Source organism: Pelodiscus sinensis, chromosome 25, assembly GCF_049634645.1.
Source record: "Pelodiscus sinensis isolate JC-2024 chromosome 25, ASM4963464v1, whole genome shotgun sequence".
Lineage (NCBI taxonomy): Eukaryota > Metazoa > Chordata > Testudines > Trionychidae > Pelodiscus > Pelodiscus sinensis.
The window spans coordinates 17,451,234-17,468,737 of record NC_134735.1 but is presented as its reverse complement, the minus strand read 5'-3'; the positions used below and the strand labels follow the sequence as shown (position 1 = coordinate 17,468,737).

The window sequence follows — 17,504 nt, the reverse complement described above, 5'->3', positions numbered from 1 at the left end:
CGCAGGAGGGAGGCGGCTAAGAACCCGCGCGGCTCGTGCGTTTCTCCCTCTCAGCTGGCGTAGAGGCGGGAGGGGAGCGACACCTGCCCGGCTGGAGCTTTCGCGCTTGGGCTCGGGGCTTAAGCCCTGAGGCCGAGGCCCCGGCGCGGTTGCTGGGAGACGGGCTCCTGTGGCACGGCACGGCCCCTGAACCTTGCCGGCCACAAGGTGACCTCACCGAGGCCGAGAGGGATGGCTTGGAGGTGGCAAAAAGGAGCCCGCTAGCAAGCGCCAGGAGGCCGAGCGTAGCCACGTCCCTGGGTGGGCTCAAACCACCATCCTTTCAGTTAACAGCCGAACGCGCTGACCCATTGCGCCACAGCGACCTCGAAGGGGTTTCCGAAACGCTGCCTAGCAGCCTGCTCCTCTGCCTGGCCGTGCCAGTGCAGCCCAGGTGCTAGAGTGGATTGCGGGCAATCTAGCCCAAAGGGAGCAGAGTGGCGCAGCGGAAGTGTGCTGGGCCCATAACCCAGAGGTCAATGGATCGAAACCATCCTCTGCTACGTGTGGGCCAGCCTCTTTTGACTCCGCGCCTTCACTCCAGGCTGCAAGTAGCTAAAGGCCAGGCCAGGATGCCGCCTGCGGGGAAGCTCTCGGCAGCCCCCCGCTTCCTGTGTGGGAGGCACGGAGGCCTCCTCTTCTGTCCTCAGGCAACAGGGCTTCCTCCTGCCCTTTTCCCACCCACAAGGGCCGCCGGGACCCGCTCAGGGAGCGCGCCAGGGAGGCTCTCCAGACGCTCGTGGAACAAAGCACTTCTGGACCACGCTACCCAGAGCCTTCATTCAGGCCTAGACAAAACGCCTAGACAAAGAGCTGCCACAGCATCAACACTGGCCTTGCTCTACTACTCCCAGGCACGCCAAGCCCCTCACAAAGAGAACTTCTGCCTTCGCCATACTGCTCAACAACAGGACACGCGAGCAATTCCCTCCGACGCGCCGCTTCTCCCGCATCGCCACCACCCACGCTCTTTAGGCACACGCCGGCTGACCAAAACCCATCTCATCCCATCAAAAGCTTCTGCCCAGCCCAAGAGGACCAGCTACGTTCCCGGCTCAATTCATCCCTTACAGTCAGAGCCAAAAATCACCAGCTGACGGTCCTTCAGAATCCTCAATGGAAAGGGGGAGAGGGAATTGTGGGAGCACTCGCCACGGTCTCGGTTGAGGCTTGCAGCAGTCATGGAAGAGAGAGCTGGCTTCGGTCAAGTCTCGGGAGTACGGCCACGGCTTGGACGGGTCCTTCAGTCCTTGGCTCAGAGCTTCGGTTGGTAGCCCACATCCTCCCGAGGTAAAAAAGCAGGAGGGCTTTCCTTCCAGGGCCTTTTGCATCTTCTGCCGTGGGAGGCGAATCCTGGTGTTCTGGCTGTGGGGGAAAAAGACAGCCACAAGATGGCGTTTGGAGTCACACGGGCGAGTCGCCTGTCCAAGCGGGACCGAGTCCCTTCCAAAGAGAAACCATGGCAGCCATGCAAGTCCAAGGCTGCACAGGAAACCTCGGGAGCTGCGACTGGGGCTCAGTTCGCGCGGCCACGCTTCCCAGGGGAGGCATGAGACAGGCCCAGAGGTCTGCGCAGCAAGCAGGCCCGCAGGAGGGAGGCGGCTAAGAACCCGCGCGGCTCGTGCGTTTCTTCCTCTCAGCTGGCGTAGAGGCGGGAGGGGAACGACACCTGCCCGGCTGGAGCTTTCGCGCTTGGGCTCGGGGCTTAAGCCCTGAGGCCGAGGCCCCGGCGCGGTTGCTGGGAGACAGGCTCCTGTGGCACGGCACGGCCCCTGAACCTTGCCGGCCACAAGGTGACCTCACAGAGGCCGAGAGGGATGGCTTGGAGGTGGCAAAAGGGAGCCCGCTAGCAAGCGCCAGGAGGCCGAGCGCAGCCACGTCCCTGGGTGGGCTCGAACCACCATCCTTTCAGTTAACAGCCGAACGCGCTGACCCATTGCGCCACAGAGACCTCGAAGGGCTTTCCGAAACGCTGCCTAGCAGCCTGCTCCTCTGCCTGGCCGTGCCAGTGCAGCCCAGGTGCTAGAGTGGATTGCGGGCAATCTAGCCCAAAGGGAGCAGAGTGGCGCAGCGGAAGCGTGCTGGGCCCATAACCCAGAGGTCGATGGATTGAAGCCATCCTCTGCTACGTGTGGGCCGGCCTCTTTTGACTCCGCGCCTTCACTCCAGGCTGCAAGTAGCTAAAGGCCAGGCCAGGATGCCGCCTGCGGGGAAGCTCTCGGCAGCCCCCCGCTTCCTGTGTGGGAGGCACGGAGGCCTCCTCTTCTGTCCTCAGGCAACAGGGCTTCCTCCTGCCCTTTTCCCACCCACAAGGGCCGCCGGGACCCGCTCAGGGAGCGCGCCAGGGAGGCTCTCCAGACGCTCGTGGAACAAAGCACTTCTGGACCACGCTACCCAGAGCCTTCATTCAGGCCTAGACAAAACGCCTAGACAAAGAGCTGCAACAGCATCAACACTGGCCTTGCTCTACTACTCCCAGGCACGCCAAGCCCCTCACAAAGAGAACTTCTGCCTTCGCCATACTGCTCAACAACAGGACACGCGAGCAATTCCCTCCGACGCGCCGCTTCTCCCGCATCGCCACCACCCACGCTCTTTAGGCACACGCCGGCTGACCAAAACCCATCTCATCCCATCAAAAGCTTCTGCCCAGCCCAAGAGGACCAGCTACGTTCCCGGCTCAATTCATCCCTTCCAGTCAGAGCCAAAAATCACCAGCTGACGGTCCTTCAGAATCCTCAATGGAAAGGGGGAGAGGGAATTGTGGGAGCACGGGCAGCACTCGCCACGGTCTCGGTTGAGGCTTGCAGCAGTCATGGAAGAGAGAGCTGGCTTCGGTCAAGTCTCGGGAGTACGGCCACGGCTTGGACGGGTCCTTCAGTCCTTGGCTCAGAGCTTCGGTTGGTAGCCCACATCCTCCCGAGGTAAAAAAGCAGGAGGGCTTTCCTTCCAGGGCCTTTTGCATCTTCTGCCGTGGGAGGCGAATCCTGGTGTTCTGGCTGTGGGGGAAAAAGACAGCCACAAGATGGCGTTTGGAGTCACACGGGCGAGTCGCCTGTCCAAGCGGGACCGAGTCCCTCCCAAAGAGAAACCATGGCAGCCATGCAAGTCCAAGGCTACACAGGAAACCTCGGGAGCTGCGACTGGGGCTCAGTTCGCGCGGCCACGCTTCCTAGGGGAGGCATGAGACAGGCCCAGAGGTCTGCGCAGCAAACAGGCCCGCAGGAGGGAGGCGGCTAAGAACCCGCGCGGCTCGTGCGTTTCTCCCTCTCAGCTGGCGTAGAGGCGGGAGGGGAGCGACACCTGCCCGGCTGGAGCTTTCGCGCTTGGGCTCGGGGCTTAAGCCCTGAGGCCGAGGCCCCGGGGCGGTTGCTGGGAGACGGGCTCCTGTGGCACGGCACGGCCCCTGAACCTTGCCGGCCACAAGGTGACCTCACCGAGGCCGAGAGGGATGGCTTGGAGGTGGCAAAAGGGAGCCCGCTAGCAAGCGCCAGGAGGCCGAGCGTAGCCACGTCCCTGGGTGGGCTCGAACCACCATCCTTTCGGTTAACAGCCGAACGCGCTGACCCATTGCGCCACAGCGACCTCGAAGGGGTTTCCGAAACGCTGCCTAGCAGCCTGCTCCTCTGCCTGGCCGTGCCAGTGCAGCCCAGGTGCTAGAGTGGATTGCGGGCAGTCTAGCCCAAAGGGAGCAGAGTGGCGCAGCGGAAGCGTGCTGGGCCCATAACCCAGAGGTCGATGGATCGAAACCATCCTCTGCTACGTGTGGGCCGGCCTCTTTTGACTCCGCGCCTTCACTCCAGGCTGCAAGTAGCTAAAGGCCAGGCCAGGATGCCGCCTGCGGGGAAGCTCTCGGCAGCCCCCCGCTTCCTGTGTGGGAGGCACGGAGGCCTCCTCTTCTGTCCTCAGGCAACAGGGCTTCCTCCTGCCCTTTTCCCACCCACAAGGGCCGCCGGGACCCGCTCAGGGAGCGCGCCAGGGAGGCTCTCCAGACGCTCGTGGAACAAAGCACTTCTGGACCACGCTACCCAGAGCCTTCATTCAGGCCTAGACAAAACGCCTAGACAAAGAGCTGCCACAGCATCAACACTGGCCTTGCTCTACTACTCCCAGGCACGCCAAACCCCTCACAAAGAGAACTTCTGCCTTCGCCATACTGCTCAACAACAGGACACGCGAGCAATTCCCTCCGACGCGCCGCTTCTCCCGCATCGCCACCACCCACGCTCTTTAGGCACACGCCGGCTGACCAAAACCCATCTCATCCCATCAAAAGCTTCTGCCCAGCCCAAGAGGACCAGCTACGTTCCCGGCTCAATTCATCCCTTCCAGTCAGAGCCAAAAATCACCAGCTGACGGTCCTTCAGAATCCTCAATGGAAAGGGGGAGAGGGAATTGTGGGAGCACGGGCAGCACTCGCCACGGTCTCGGTTGAGGCTTGCAGCAGTCATGGAAGAGAGAGCTGGCTTCGGTCAAGTCTCGGGAGTACGGCCACGGCTTGGACGGGTCCTTCAGTCCTTGGCTCAGAGCTTCGGTTGGTAGCCCACATCCTCCCGAGGTAAAAAAGCAGGAGGGCTTTCCTTCCAGGGCCTTTTGCATCTTCTGCCGTGGGAGGCGAATCCTGGTGTTCTGGCTGTGGGGGAAAAAGACAGCCACAAGATGGCGTTTGGAGTCACACGGGCGAGTCGCCTGTCCAAGCGGGACCGAGTCCCTCCCAAAGAGAAACCATGGCAGCCATGCAAGTCCAAGGCTACACAGGAAACCTCGGGAGCTGCGACTGGGGCTCAGTTCGCGCGGCCACGCTTCCTAGGGGAGGCATGAGACAGGCCCAGAGGTCTGCGCAGCAAACAGGCCCGCAGGAGGGAGGCGGCTAAGAACCCGCGCGGCTCGTGCGTTTCTCCCTCTCAGCTGGCGTAGAGGCGGGAGGGGAGCGACACCTGCCCGGCTGGAGCTTTCGCGCTTGGGCTCGGGGCTTAAGCCCTGAGGCCGAGGCCCCGGCGCGGTTGCTGGGAGACGGGCTCCTGTGGCACGGCACGGCCCCTGAACCTTGCCGGCCACAAGATGACCTCACCGAGGCCGAGAGGGATGGCTTGGAGGTGGCAAAAGGGAGCCCGCTAGCAAGCGCCAGGAGGCCGAGCGTAGCCACGTCCCTGGGTGGGCTCGAACCACCATCCTTTTGGTTAACAGCCAAACGCGCTGACCCATTGCGCCACAGAGACCTCGAAGGGGTTTCCGAAACGCTGCCTAGCAGCCTGCTCCTCTGCCTGGCCGTGCCAGTGCAGCCCAGGTGCTAGAGTGGATTGCGGGCAGTCTAGCCCAAAGGGAGCAGAGTGGCGCAGCGGAAGCGTGCTAGGCCCATAACCCAGAGGTCAATGGATCGAAACCATCCTCTGCTACGTGTGGGCTGACCTCTTTTGACTCCGCGCCTTCACTCCAGGCTGCAAGTAGCTAAAGGCCAGGCCAGGATGCCGCCTGCGGGGAAGCTCTCGGCAGCCCCCCGCTTCCTGTGTGGGAGGCACGGAGGCCTCCTCTTCTGTCCTCAGGCAACAGGGCTTCCTCCTGCCCTTTTCCCACCCACAAGGGCCGCCGGGACCCGCTCAGGGAGCGCGCCAGGGAGGCTCTCCAGACGCTCGTGGAACAAAGCACTTCTGGACCACGCTACCCAGAGCCTTCATTCAGGCCTAGACAAAACGCCTAGACAAAGAGCTGCCACAGCATCAACACTGGCCTTGCTCTACTACTCCCAGGCACGCCAAACCCCTCACAAAGAGAACTTCTGCCTTCGCCATACTGCTCAACAACAGGACACGCGAGCAATTCCCTCCGACGCGCCGCTTCTCCCGCATCGCCACCACCCACGCTCTTTAGGCACACGCCGGCTGACCAAAACCCATCTCATCCCATCAAAAGCTTCTGCCCAGCCCAAGAGGACCAGCTACGTTCCCGGCTCAATTCATCCCTTACAGTCAGAGCCAAAAATCACCAGCTGACGGTCCTTCAGAATCCTCAATGGAAAGGGGGAGAGGGAATTGTGGGAGCACGGGCAGCACTCGCCACGTTCTCGGTTGAGGCTTGCAGCAGTCATGGAAGAGAGAGCTGGCTTCGGTCAAGTCTCGGGAGTACGGCCACGGCTTGGACGGGTCCTTCAGTCCTTGGCTCAGAGCTTCGGTTGGTAGCCCACATCCTCCCGAGGTAAAAAAGCAGGAGGGCTTTCCTTCCAGGGCCTTTTGCATCTTCTGCCGTGGGAGGCCAATCCTGGTGTTCTGGCTGTGGGGGAAAAAGACAGCCACAAGATGGCGTTTGGAGTCACACGGGCGAGTCGCCTGTCCAAGCGGGACCGAGTCCCTTCCAAAGAGAAACCATGGCAGCCATGCAAGTCCAAGGCTGCACAGGAAACCTCGGGAGCTGCGACTGGGGCTCAGTTTGCACGGCCACGCTTCCCAGGGGAGGCATGAGACAGGCCCAGAGGTCTGCGCAGCCCATGTGCTAGAGTGGATTTCAGGTAGTCCAGGTCAGGCCAGGCTAGGCCAAAGGGAGCAGAGTGTTGCAGCTACATTCCCAGCTCAATTCATCCCTTAGAGTCAGAGCCAAAAATCACAAGGTGACAGTCCTTCAGAATCATCAATGGAAAGAACGAAGGAAAGGGGGAGAGGGAATTTTGGGAACGGACTCAAACACATACAGAACTGGAGTTAGAATTCAAATCTCTGGGGTAATTCTGATCTATCTTCCTCTCGACTATCTAAAATGTTTGTGCAAATTCCCCCTTGCATTCTGTTCCAGGAAATGGGTTTAAATGAACTCCTGTCTAAATTTGTTATGGGCCTAGGAGTCATTTCTTTGTATTTTGTTGGCGACCTAGCTTCTGATTCAATGTTTTAAGTAGCGTGTAAAATTCTTAATTGTAAGTTTACTGGTTGTTTTTCATGCTCTAATAAGTACTAAATTTTGAAATATTTGAAAGTAATTAAATATTTTCTGCTGCTAATCCATCCTTCCAGCCCTTCTAACCTTGTAGCTGACTATCTTGTATTCCTTTTACTTGATTTGATGGGAATGGAAGGTAATTGATTTTCTGCTTGCTTCCCATCTGTTGCTAGAGTCCCAACATTCTGTGCACAGAGCTGTGGGGTTTAATAAGAGGCTTTTTAACTCACGTTTAATTTTGAAATAACTAGGTGAGCGTCAACACAGCAAGCCCGTTATTTCGAAATTATTTTCAAATGACAGGGTTCTTATTCCAGAATAATAAACCCTCAGTTCATGAGTAATAAGACCTATTTTGAAATAGTTAATTCAAAATAGTGGTAGTGTGGACGCTCCACAGCTGCTATTTCGAAATAGCTCCTCCAGAGGGCCATTCAAAGTAACTACTCCCCAGAGACTTCTGGGGCTCTAAATGGAGGTAGCGGGTCCACATTAGCGCTATGTCTACACTGGTGGGTTCTTGTGCAGCAGCGGCCTTTCTTGCGCAACTATCTGCTGAGCGTCCACACTGCCCACCCACTCTTGAGCAAGAAGATTTACAGTACGGCGTGGCGAGAGAGGGCTTCTTGCGCAAGAGGGCAGCGTGGACGCACGGCCATCAGAGCTTTCTTGCACAAGTGAGCGTCTGCACTGCCATGGATGCTCTTGCGCAAAAGCACATCTCGCACATGGCAGCGTGGACGTGTTCTTGCACAATACTTCTTGAACAAGAACTGTTGCGCAAGATGTTCTTGCACAAGAAGCCGTCAGTGTAGACATAGCCTAGGGGAGCTTGCCTCGGACTGATTTCAAGGCTTCCCTGTAGTGTGGATCTGTTATTTTGAAATAGCTATTTCAGGAGTTATTATTCCAAAATAGCTTATTTTGAAATACCCTAGTACAGTGGTCCCCAACCTTTAGAGGCTCCCGGGTGCCCGGGGGTGGGGCCACTCACACGCCAGGCGCCCAGGGGCAGGGACGTGCATCCTGGGGCACGCCAGGGGATGGGGATGCCCTTGCACCCAGTGCCGGCATGTGCCCCAGGGCCGGGGCTGGGGCCGTCCGAGTGCCTTGTGCCATGGGCCCAGGGCCGGCGCTGCCGCCCAAGCCACGCACCTGGGGCTGGCACCGGCGCTGCTCGAGTGCCACGCGCCGGAGTGCCCGCATGTGCCCCAGGGCTGGGGCCACCCGAGCACCACGCACCCGGCGCCGGTGCGCTGTGCACCAGGGGCGGGGCAGACCCAGGTTGTCGGCAGGCGCGCACAAATGCGCCGGCGGGCACCACTGCCCTAGTAGTATAGACATATCCTGAGGCTATACTCCACAGCTCCTTTTTGTGCAAATGCCTCTTGCCCAAAAGTGACTGCTAATTAATTATGCAAATGAAGCATGGCGATATTCCACTCCACGTTTCATTTGCATAAGCTTTTGCGGAAGAAAGCTACAGTGTAGGCATAGCCTTCTAGAGCAGGAGGGGCTGCTATGAGAAAAAGGGAACAGGGGCCCAGGGACCTCTCCCTAAGAAAACCTCAGACAAAGCCTGTTCTCTTGTATGGAGCAGCAACGTTGATACGAGCACTTAAAGCCAACTTTAGGGTCATCGTCTCCTAGCTTCCCAGGCGGTAAAGCCGGAAGGGACAGCCCTGCTCATCTAGTTGACCTCCTGCACAACACAGGCCCTAGAAATTCCCCTCAAAAATTCCTGTCTCACCCACAGCCCCATGTGTCTTCACCTTGGACTGGGTTCTACAAACCAGATCTGGCTCTTAGAAGAGCTGCTGGTTTCAAAAGACTGCTCCTGTGTCTCGGAATCCTGGGCAAACTAATTCCCTTGTTTTCAAGGACAGAAAAACCCTTTTGCTCCTTTTTTTATTCCAGGCTTCATTCCTTGTTTCAAAGACACTCCTCAAGGGAGCAGAGAGATCCATGTGCACAGAGTGTTGGCCCAAGCACAGGCCTCGCCAGAGGAAACCAAAGGCTCATGGAAGCTCCTACCCATCATGAAAAGACTGTGTCTGCAGCCACTCTGGCACCTTGTGGAGATGCTGACGGGGAGAGAACATGTTCCTCTCCAAGAGTGTGGACACACGTCTCCCTGAGGACAACGATGAAGAAGAGGAAGAGGAAGAAATCCACAGGGATCCTGTAAACCTCAGGATCTTTCGAAAACGCGCCCCATTTTTGAAAGAACCGTGTCTAGACTGCGGTTTCAATTTTGAAATAGTGTTTTTTTAAAAAAGCACCATTATATGATTATGCAAATGAAGCACAAGATATTTAAATCCCGGCTTCATTTGCACTTTCAAAGTGCTCCATTTACATCCCTCTGCCGACAGAGGGATATGCTAGAGGTCTATAAAATCATGACCACTATGGAAAAAGTGAATAAAGAAAAATTATTTACTTATTCCCCCAATATAAGAACTAGGGGGTCACCAAATGAAATGAATAGGCAGCAGGTTTAAAACAAACAAAAGGAAGTTTGTCTTCACTCAGCGCACAGTAAACCTGTGGAACTCCTTGCCAGAGGATGTGGTGAAGGCTAGAACTTTAACAGGGTTCAAAAAAGAGATTCCTGGAGGTTAGGTCCATCAATGGCTATTAGCCAGGATGGGTAGGAATGGTGTCCCTAGCCTTTGTTTCTCTGGAAGTGGGTGACGGCAGGGATCACGTGAGGATTCCCTGTTGTGATCCCTCCCTCTGAGGCAACTGATATTGGCCACTGTGGGCCGACAGGACAGTGGGCTGGTCTGACCCAGTCGGGCCGTCCTTATGTTCTTATGACTCAGAGGAGGCGAAGCTACAGAGGAGCCCTGACAAAGACCAACTGGATCTTACAGGTGAGGCTACAAGCCATCCCCACTCCTAGTTCGGCCCTGCCCCTGGCTCCCTCTGGCCCTCTGGCCCTGCTGTGTCACCGGATCCCCTGGCAGTCTTCTCAGTGGAGGGGCGAGGCTCGGGACGGATTTTCCTCTGGGCTGATATTTTAAACAGCTCCGACTCTGCCTTCCCCGAACACTGGACACCCAGGGGCCGATCAGCTCATCAGTGCAGCAGCTCTGTGACCTGAGCAGAGCGGGCAGGGCCATATCCCAGAGTGCGCTGGGCAGGGCGGGGTCAGGCCTCCGCATGTCTCCTGCTGGTGTCCATGGCAGCCAACCCGGCCCTGGGGCCCTGCTGCCCTCCTGGGCTCGTAGGGTCTGAGATGCCCCTCGTACCTGGGTGAGTGGCTGGGGGCAAAGACTCCCGGCCCCTTCTGGGCCTGGGCAAATCCTTGCAGTGCTCATGGGACCTGCTACAGCCACCGACCAGCTCCTGCCTGCGGGATGCCCCAGCAGGTGAGGCCAACAGGCGAACCTGCCACCTCTGGAGTGTCGTGCGGAAGCCGCTACAGCTGAGCAAAAAGGCAGCGCCCTCAGCTAGGCGGCAGAGCAGACGCATCGTTCTCTCCTCCAGTGGGCGCGGTGCCTTCCGGCGGGACAGTGAACCACACCCAGAGGGTGGGTGCTCCGTGTGGATCCCAGCTGAGCCCCAGCCAGCAAGCAGCAACCCCTTCCCCGGGCCCCCCGCTAGACGCGCAGCACCCCCAGCGCCACCAAGCCCAGAGGGAAGAGGGCTCCAGGCTGGCTCTCAGCACTTCTCACCCCTCTCCTCCCAGCGCTGTTTCTCCGGGGCCCAGGCTTGGGGCTGGTTGGGCTGCCCTGGAGCCGCAGGCGGCACTGGGGATGGGCAGGACTGGCAGGCAGGAGGCCTCTGCCCACTGATCTGTGGTTCCTTATGGAGGGGCTCAGGCGACCCACAAAGTCAGCAGCTTAATTTGCTGCTCACGCTACTGTTCTGCCTAATCAGCTTGTTCCTGCCGCAGGCTCGTGCTAACCAGGAACTGCCAGGCGAGCCGTCCCCTCCGGGGCTGTGAGCAGAGACATCCTAGAGCCACGGCTCCCCAGCCCTGTGAGTCACCCCCATGGCGCCTCACTGCCCTGGCCAGGCCCAGGGGCCCTGCTCACAGCCCTGCGGGGGGCGGGACCCCACAGCTGCCGAACAGGAGGCTCCTGAGCTGTCCCCTGAAGCATGGAGCCCTGAGTCCACGTGTGATGGGCCACAGGGCTGCTCCGATCCGCTTGCTCCCATGTTTCCTTTAAAACCCACTGGAGCCTCTGCCCACAGCAGCTCCTCCCTACTCTTCCAATGTCCTCCGCTGGGACAGACATTTCTACGGGCAACGTCTCTCCCTCCCTGCCCTCCGGCGTGCCGCATGATCCCCTGTCCCTAGGCCCTGATTGGCCTGGGGGCGGGGGAGCAGCAGAGCTTCCGTGGGCCGGATCCACCTGCGTGGCGGGCCGGATCTGGGCAGAGGCCCTTTTGCCCACCCCTGGTGTAGACTCAGAGTGCGTCTACACAGCAAAGTTATCATATCTATAGTGCAACGCTGACGTACATGGCCCCGCCCCCTGGCCGTGTACGTCAGTGCCCCGCCCCCCTTCCCCTCCCTCCGTGGTGACTCGGCCGAGCGCTGCGCCGCTCAGCTGGGCCCCGGTGGGAGGGGAAAGGGGGCGGGGCCGTGTACGTCACCGCCCCCCCTTCCTCCTCCCGCCGTGGCGCTGAGTGGTGCGCCCCTCAGCGGGGCCGCCACGGGAGAGGCGAAAGGGGGTGGTGACGTAGATTGCCCCGCCCCCGGCCATGTACGTCACCACCCCGTCCCCCTTCCCCTACCGCCGTGGCAGCTGGGCTGAGTGTTGTGCGTTCAGCTGGGCCACTGCAGGGGAGGAGGGGCGGGGTGGTGACGTACATGGCCAGGGGGTGGGGCCGTGTACGTCACCACCCCTTCTTCCCCTCCCCCACCGGGGCCCGACTAAGGGGCGCAGCACTCAGCCCAGCCACCATGGCAGGAGGGAAAGGGGGCGGGGCACTGACGTACACGGCCGGGGGCAGGGCCATGTAGGTCACCGCCCCCCCTTCCCCTCCCACTGTGGCACTCAGCTGAGTGCTGCGCCCCTCAGCCAGGCCGCCGGGGGAGCCAGCAGTGCAAGGGGCTGTTTGGGCTCCCCTGTTGCAGAAGGAGAAAGGGGATGGGGTGGGGCAGTGACGTACACGGCCCCGCCCCCCAGCCGTGTATGTCACCGCCCTGCCCCCCTCCCTCACGGCAGCCCGGATGAGCAGGCAGCACTCAGCCAAGCGCCATGGTGGGAGGGACGTAGACGGGGAAAGGGATCGGGGAGAGACGGAGGGGAGAGAGAGGCAGGAGGGGGAGAAGAGAAAGAGAGACGGAGAGAGAGGCAGGAGGTGGAGGAGAGCTGAGAGAGAGAGACAGAGAATGACAGAGCGAGAGAGCTCAGGAGAGAAGACCTGAAAATCCCGTTTTATGATGGGCTAATCGGCTAGTCATATAGGCTATGTCTAGACTGCAAGCCTCTTTCGAAAGAGAGCGTCTAGACTGCACGGAGAAATTTCGAAAAAGCGGCTTGCTTTTTCGAAAGAAAGCATCCAGTGAGTCTGGATGCTCTCTTTCGAAGAAGCCCTATTTACATTGAAGAACACCTTCTTTCGAAAGAGGAACTTTCGAAAGAAGGCGTTCTTCCTCGTAAATTGAGGTTTACCGCCATCGAAAGAAAAGCCGCGTTCTTTCGAATTAATTTCGAAAGAACGCGGCTTGAGTCTGGACGCAGGGGATGTTTTTTCGAAAAAACCCCTGAGTCTGGACACAGCCATAGATAGTAGCTCAGTGTCTGAGAGTCTGTAATGCTGAAATTCTGGCTGTTCCCTCTGGGGGACGCTGTGGCTGAAATGCTGGCTGTTCCCTCTGGGGGGCGCTGTGGCTGAAATGCTGGCTGTTCCCTCTGGGGGACGCTGTGGCTGAAATTCTGGCTGTTCCCTCTGGGTGGCGCTGTGGCTGAAATGCTGGCTGTTCCCTCTGGGGGGCGCTGTTGCCTCAGTCACGTCCTTTGCCTCCTGCCGTGGTGCTCGGCTGACTTCTGCGCCGCTCAGTTGGGCCGCCCCAGGGGAGTAAGTGGCGCAAGTGACCGTTTGGGCGCTGTGGTCTCCATGCAGCACACCTGCATCGAGATAGCACGTCTACATTAGGGAAGCCGGCCTCGGATTAATTTTGAGGTTTCCCTACAGTGTAGATGTGCTATTTCAAACTAAGTTATTTCGGAATAACTATTCCAGAATAGCGTATCTGAAATAACTGTGCAGTGTAGATGTAGCCTGAGGGTACATCTGACATTATTCTGAAATAACATCATCCGTGTCCACACTACAAGCCATTATTTCGACATAATGTTGAGCTGAAGGACTTCTTACTCCGACTCTTGTAACCCCTACTTTTTCCTAGTGTAGACATGGCCCAGGTGAAGTTCTGATCCCTGTCACAGATGAAAACCAGAGGGAGCATCTAGACAGCGGTGCTATTTTGGGATACTTCTGGTATCCCGAAATAGCGTTTTCCACATTTTGACAGTGTGCCCAGGTTATTTCGAAACAGCTTTCAGAATAACGGGCTTGCTATTCCGATGTTCCTAAACCTCGTTCCATGAGGAATAAGGGGCATTTCGGAATAGCGCTCTATTTCAAAATAAGCTATTTTGAAATTAACTCGAAATAAGCTACGCAATTTGCAAAGCACAAATTGCACAGCTTATTTTGAGCTAAGGGTGCAGTGTAGACACACCCAGAGTAACCCCTCTGCAGGCAAGGGAGTCACTCCCAGCATAAGGGAGAGCAGGACCCTGCCTTCCGGTTTTGAACCAGACAGTCCAGTATTTGAGCCTTTGTTCGGGAAACCAACTGAGAAAATAGAAATGAGAAAATATCAGTGTCCGGTATTTTCGACATGCGATGGAATGTGGATGGTGATGGAATGTCAAGTGTGTCCAGTATTTTTGTTGAAACCATCTGGCAACTCCAGCCTTCTGGGCCTCAGTCAGCCATAGCAGGAGGCCCCTGTAGCTCTAGTGTGAACCACTCATGGGAATCCCTCCAGACTGTCAACAAGCTGACAGGGCCCCATAACAGGACCTCTGGGAGAGGCAATTTAAATATGAGCAGCCAAGGTCTCCCTGGACCAAACCCCGCCCACACCAACCCTCCGGAAGCCACTAATGAAATTAGCGCAGAGTCTTCAAGGCAACAGCTGCACCACAGCTCCACCCTGCAGAGCCCCACGGACATGGGTACCCACCACATCCAGCGGAGAAGGGCAGCACTGTCCCCCCCGCAGCACAGCCAGGGGCTCAGGCCCACACACGCTGTGGCCAAGATTCCCCCAAGCATTAGGCTCCTAAATTCCATAGACTTCAGTGGGCGCTCGGACCCTCCCTGCGTTGGAGGGCCTGGGCCCCAGTAACTCGACTAAGGTCACAGAGGAAGCTCTGGCTGAGCAGGGCTTTGTCACATGGCCCTTTATTTCCAGATGCAAACTAGCTGGGTTATGGCTCTCCTAGGGCGCGACTACACGGCGGCGTTATTCCGGAATGACAATGCGAGCGTCTACACAGCAAGTCTGTTAGTTCAAAATAAATTCGAAACAACAGGCCGCTTAGTCCGACTTCCATAAACCTCTTTCCATGAGGAATAACGCCCCTTCCGAAACAGCTGTAATGAGGATGCTGCACCACTGCTATTTTGAAATAGCTCCTCCCCAGGGCCATTCAAACTAACTACTCCCTAGTACTGCCTCCTGGGGCTCTAACTCGAGGTAGTGCATCCACATTAGGGGAACCGGCCTCGGACTCGTTTTGCGGTATTTCTTCCGGAGAAGCTTATTCCGAATTAAGTGTGCGGTGTAGACATACAGGGAGGGGGGGAAATGTGGAGCTGTAGCTAAGGGGCTAAACAGAACTGCAACCTACTCTCCCCTCGCCTTCCCACGCACGCTAATATTAGAAGAAATTGCCAGGGCCAGGTTTCTTGCCAGTTTTGCACTTGCTCCGGAGGAACGGGCCAGAGATGTGTTTGGTGGCAGAAGTGTTCCCTGAATCAGCACATTCAAAGTAAACATTTGGAGCCCACTGAGGGGAAGCAATATTTGCCCCTTGTAAACATGAGTGTTTGCACTGGAAACGTGACACTGAATCACCCTCATCCAGTCCAGAACTCAAATCAATCAGGAGATCTTTGCATCCCAGCCAAACTATGCAAAGCTCTTTGATCTCAAAGACTCTCCAACTGCAACCCAGGGCCAGAGATAGCCACTGAGATTAGCTGGCAAATTGTTTCTTATAAGAAATGATTCCGAAAAATCACCTGCTGTCTACACACACTTTGGAGAAGGAAACAAATGAATTTTGTTAGGTGACGTATTTGCTCAGCCAGGGAAAGTGTGGCCAGTGCAAGAATTCTTCCATCCACCCAGAGCTGGCTACACAGGGGGGCAGATCGGCATAACTCTGTCTCTCAAGAAGGGTTGGATTTTTTGCACCCCGGAGAGATGTAGCTGTGCTGCAGTAAGTTCCCAGAGTAAATCAGCCCTTAAGTGAAGTGAGTTTGTCAGGTGTGAGACAGGAGTTGTTTGCGAAGAGCAATGAACCCTGCCCCTGTTGGTACCAATGAGGCTCTGTGTCACAAAAAAACCAGAAAACTGGGGTCAAAGCAAAATGAAAACCATCAATCAGGGGCGGATGAGAGTTTTGCGGGGCCCAAGGCAGCACAATTTCTCTGGGCCCCCCTTTGGAGAAAAAAATAGAAAAAAGGCATCAAATGCACAAATTGAAGGCTATTTTCATATTAAATGTGAATTGGGTAAATGCGATAAACTTAATTTAGTTGGATAATTTTATTCTAATTATATTGTAATTCATTTTGAAACAAAATTCTGCCTTAATAAAAAGGGGGGGATGTCCAAATGTTGAGCAAAAAAAGTGCTCTCCTCCCCCCCCAAAATAAACATGGCACCTTTAAATCTCACACTCCCCACCCCCACCAGACATGGCAGGGAAGGAATATCCCAAGTGGCTTTCCAGCTGAGAAAAAGTGGAAATCCCAGACATTTTACTGGTCCGGTATTTTCTGGGTTTTTTTACCTGACAGAAGCCACAAATACTGGACTGTGGGGGCCAATACCTGACACCTGGCAACCCTCGTGCTAACTCCAGCCTGCATGTACACTAGGCCAAGGACGTCAATTGGGGGATTTTGGCCTCTTCCCCACTTTGGAAAAAGGTCATAATGTGGGGGGGAGGGTTGTAAATCGAGCTGTTATAAAGCAGGGACCTCCTGTATTTGTGGGGGGGTGGGAAACCTCTCTTGGGCTAGGGGACACTGATCGCACAGAAAACTCAGCTGGGGACCACACAAGCAGGCCAGGGACCAGCAGGCCTGGGGGGGTCTGGACTGTGCCCCAGGGAGGGGGTTGGGGTGCAGGGTCTGGGAGGAGGGTTATGTGGGTGCAGATATCGCAGTGGGAGTGGCCACTTACCTAGAAGCGCCGCTCGCCCGTTTCTCCCACAGGCGCTGCCTGGCCATGTGCTGGGGGATTAAAATCCTGAGGGGAGCGGTGATTGGTGGGTTCCCGCAGCTGCCATTGTCCAGGTCCAGCCAATGGGCTTGTGCGGGGGGGGGGGGGCGGGAGCGGCCCCGAGGGACCCTCCCCTGCTGGCTCGCAGCTCCTACATCACAAAGGGCCCGGGGTTTGCTCCGGCCGCTGCAGCGCCTGCGCGGGCTGCCTGCTGTGGGGGGGGGGGCGGGGCTCGAGCTTCCAAAGCGCCACGTCGGGCTCCCGCGCGGGCCCCAGGCTGCCGACCCTGCTCTCAGCAGGGCGGGTGAGAGTTTTAAAACACCGGCGCTGGCGCGGGGCCCGGGGCAGCCGCCCGCTCGCCCTGCCCTATACCCGCCGCTGCCATCAATACTTTTTGTCCTATAGAAAAGTAAAAACTTTGTTCTTAATCAAACGGTTGTTTTGACAACATCGATGTTTTATTTCACTTTTTAAATGGTTTTGATTTACTTTTTTAAATAAAATTCAAGGGCTATTGTGCAATGAAAGGTGGTTTTGAACCAAACCACTGAAACACGCTGATTTCGTTCAGTGCGGTTCGAAGGGTTTATTTCAACCAAAGCAATTCAGGAAACCAGCAGAAGCGTTTACGTGTCACTGTCTCTGCTCTTTTTTCACTGGAAAGTTTCATACTAAAAGCTGCCTGACTCTGGTCCCCAGCCTCCCAGCCGCCCTTGCGAGGGTTCACTCGTTGATATCCGGGCAATGCTCTGCACACGAAAGATGCTACAGAAACGCTAAGGAGTAGGGATGTTAAATATCGGTTAATCGAATAGTCGAGTAACCTTGTGAATTCTTTTCGGTTTGTCGACTGTTCTATAGTCCCCGGGGGTGGGGCCAAAAGCCAGTGCGCTCCGGCCCCACTCCCGAGGAGCCACCTGCCACTCTGTGCTGCTGCCTCTGTATCAGAGGCAGCAGCATGGGATGCCAGGTGGAAACTGGACCACAAGGGGAGCCAGTTTAAAAACCAGCTCCCCTCACGGACCATCTGCCTGTCGCCCGGCGC

General features: G+C 57.0%; 3 non-coding genes across 3 annotated transcripts; 1 reads left to right on the top strand and 2 right to left on the bottom strand.

Moving 5' to 3' along the window:
- Positions 1-1,916: 1,916 nt before the first annotated feature.
- TRNAN-GUU (transfer RNA asparagine (anticodon GUU)) lies at positions 1,917-1,990 on the bottom strand. The gene has a single exon. It is a non-coding gene; the product is annotated as a tRNA-Asn (tRNA).
- A 1,739-nt stretch (positions 1,991-3,729) lies between these two features.
- TRNAM-CAU (transfer RNA methionine (anticodon CAU)) lies at positions 3,730-3,801 on the top strand. The gene has a single exon. It is a non-coding gene; the product is annotated as a tRNA-Met (tRNA).
- Positions 3,802-5,184: 1,383 nt separating this feature from the next.
- Positions 5,185-5,258, bottom strand: TRNAN-GUU (transfer RNA asparagine (anticodon GUU)). The gene has a single exon. It is a non-coding gene; the product is annotated as a tRNA-Asn (tRNA).
- Between the last annotated feature and the right edge of the window lie 12,246 nt (positions 5,259-17,504).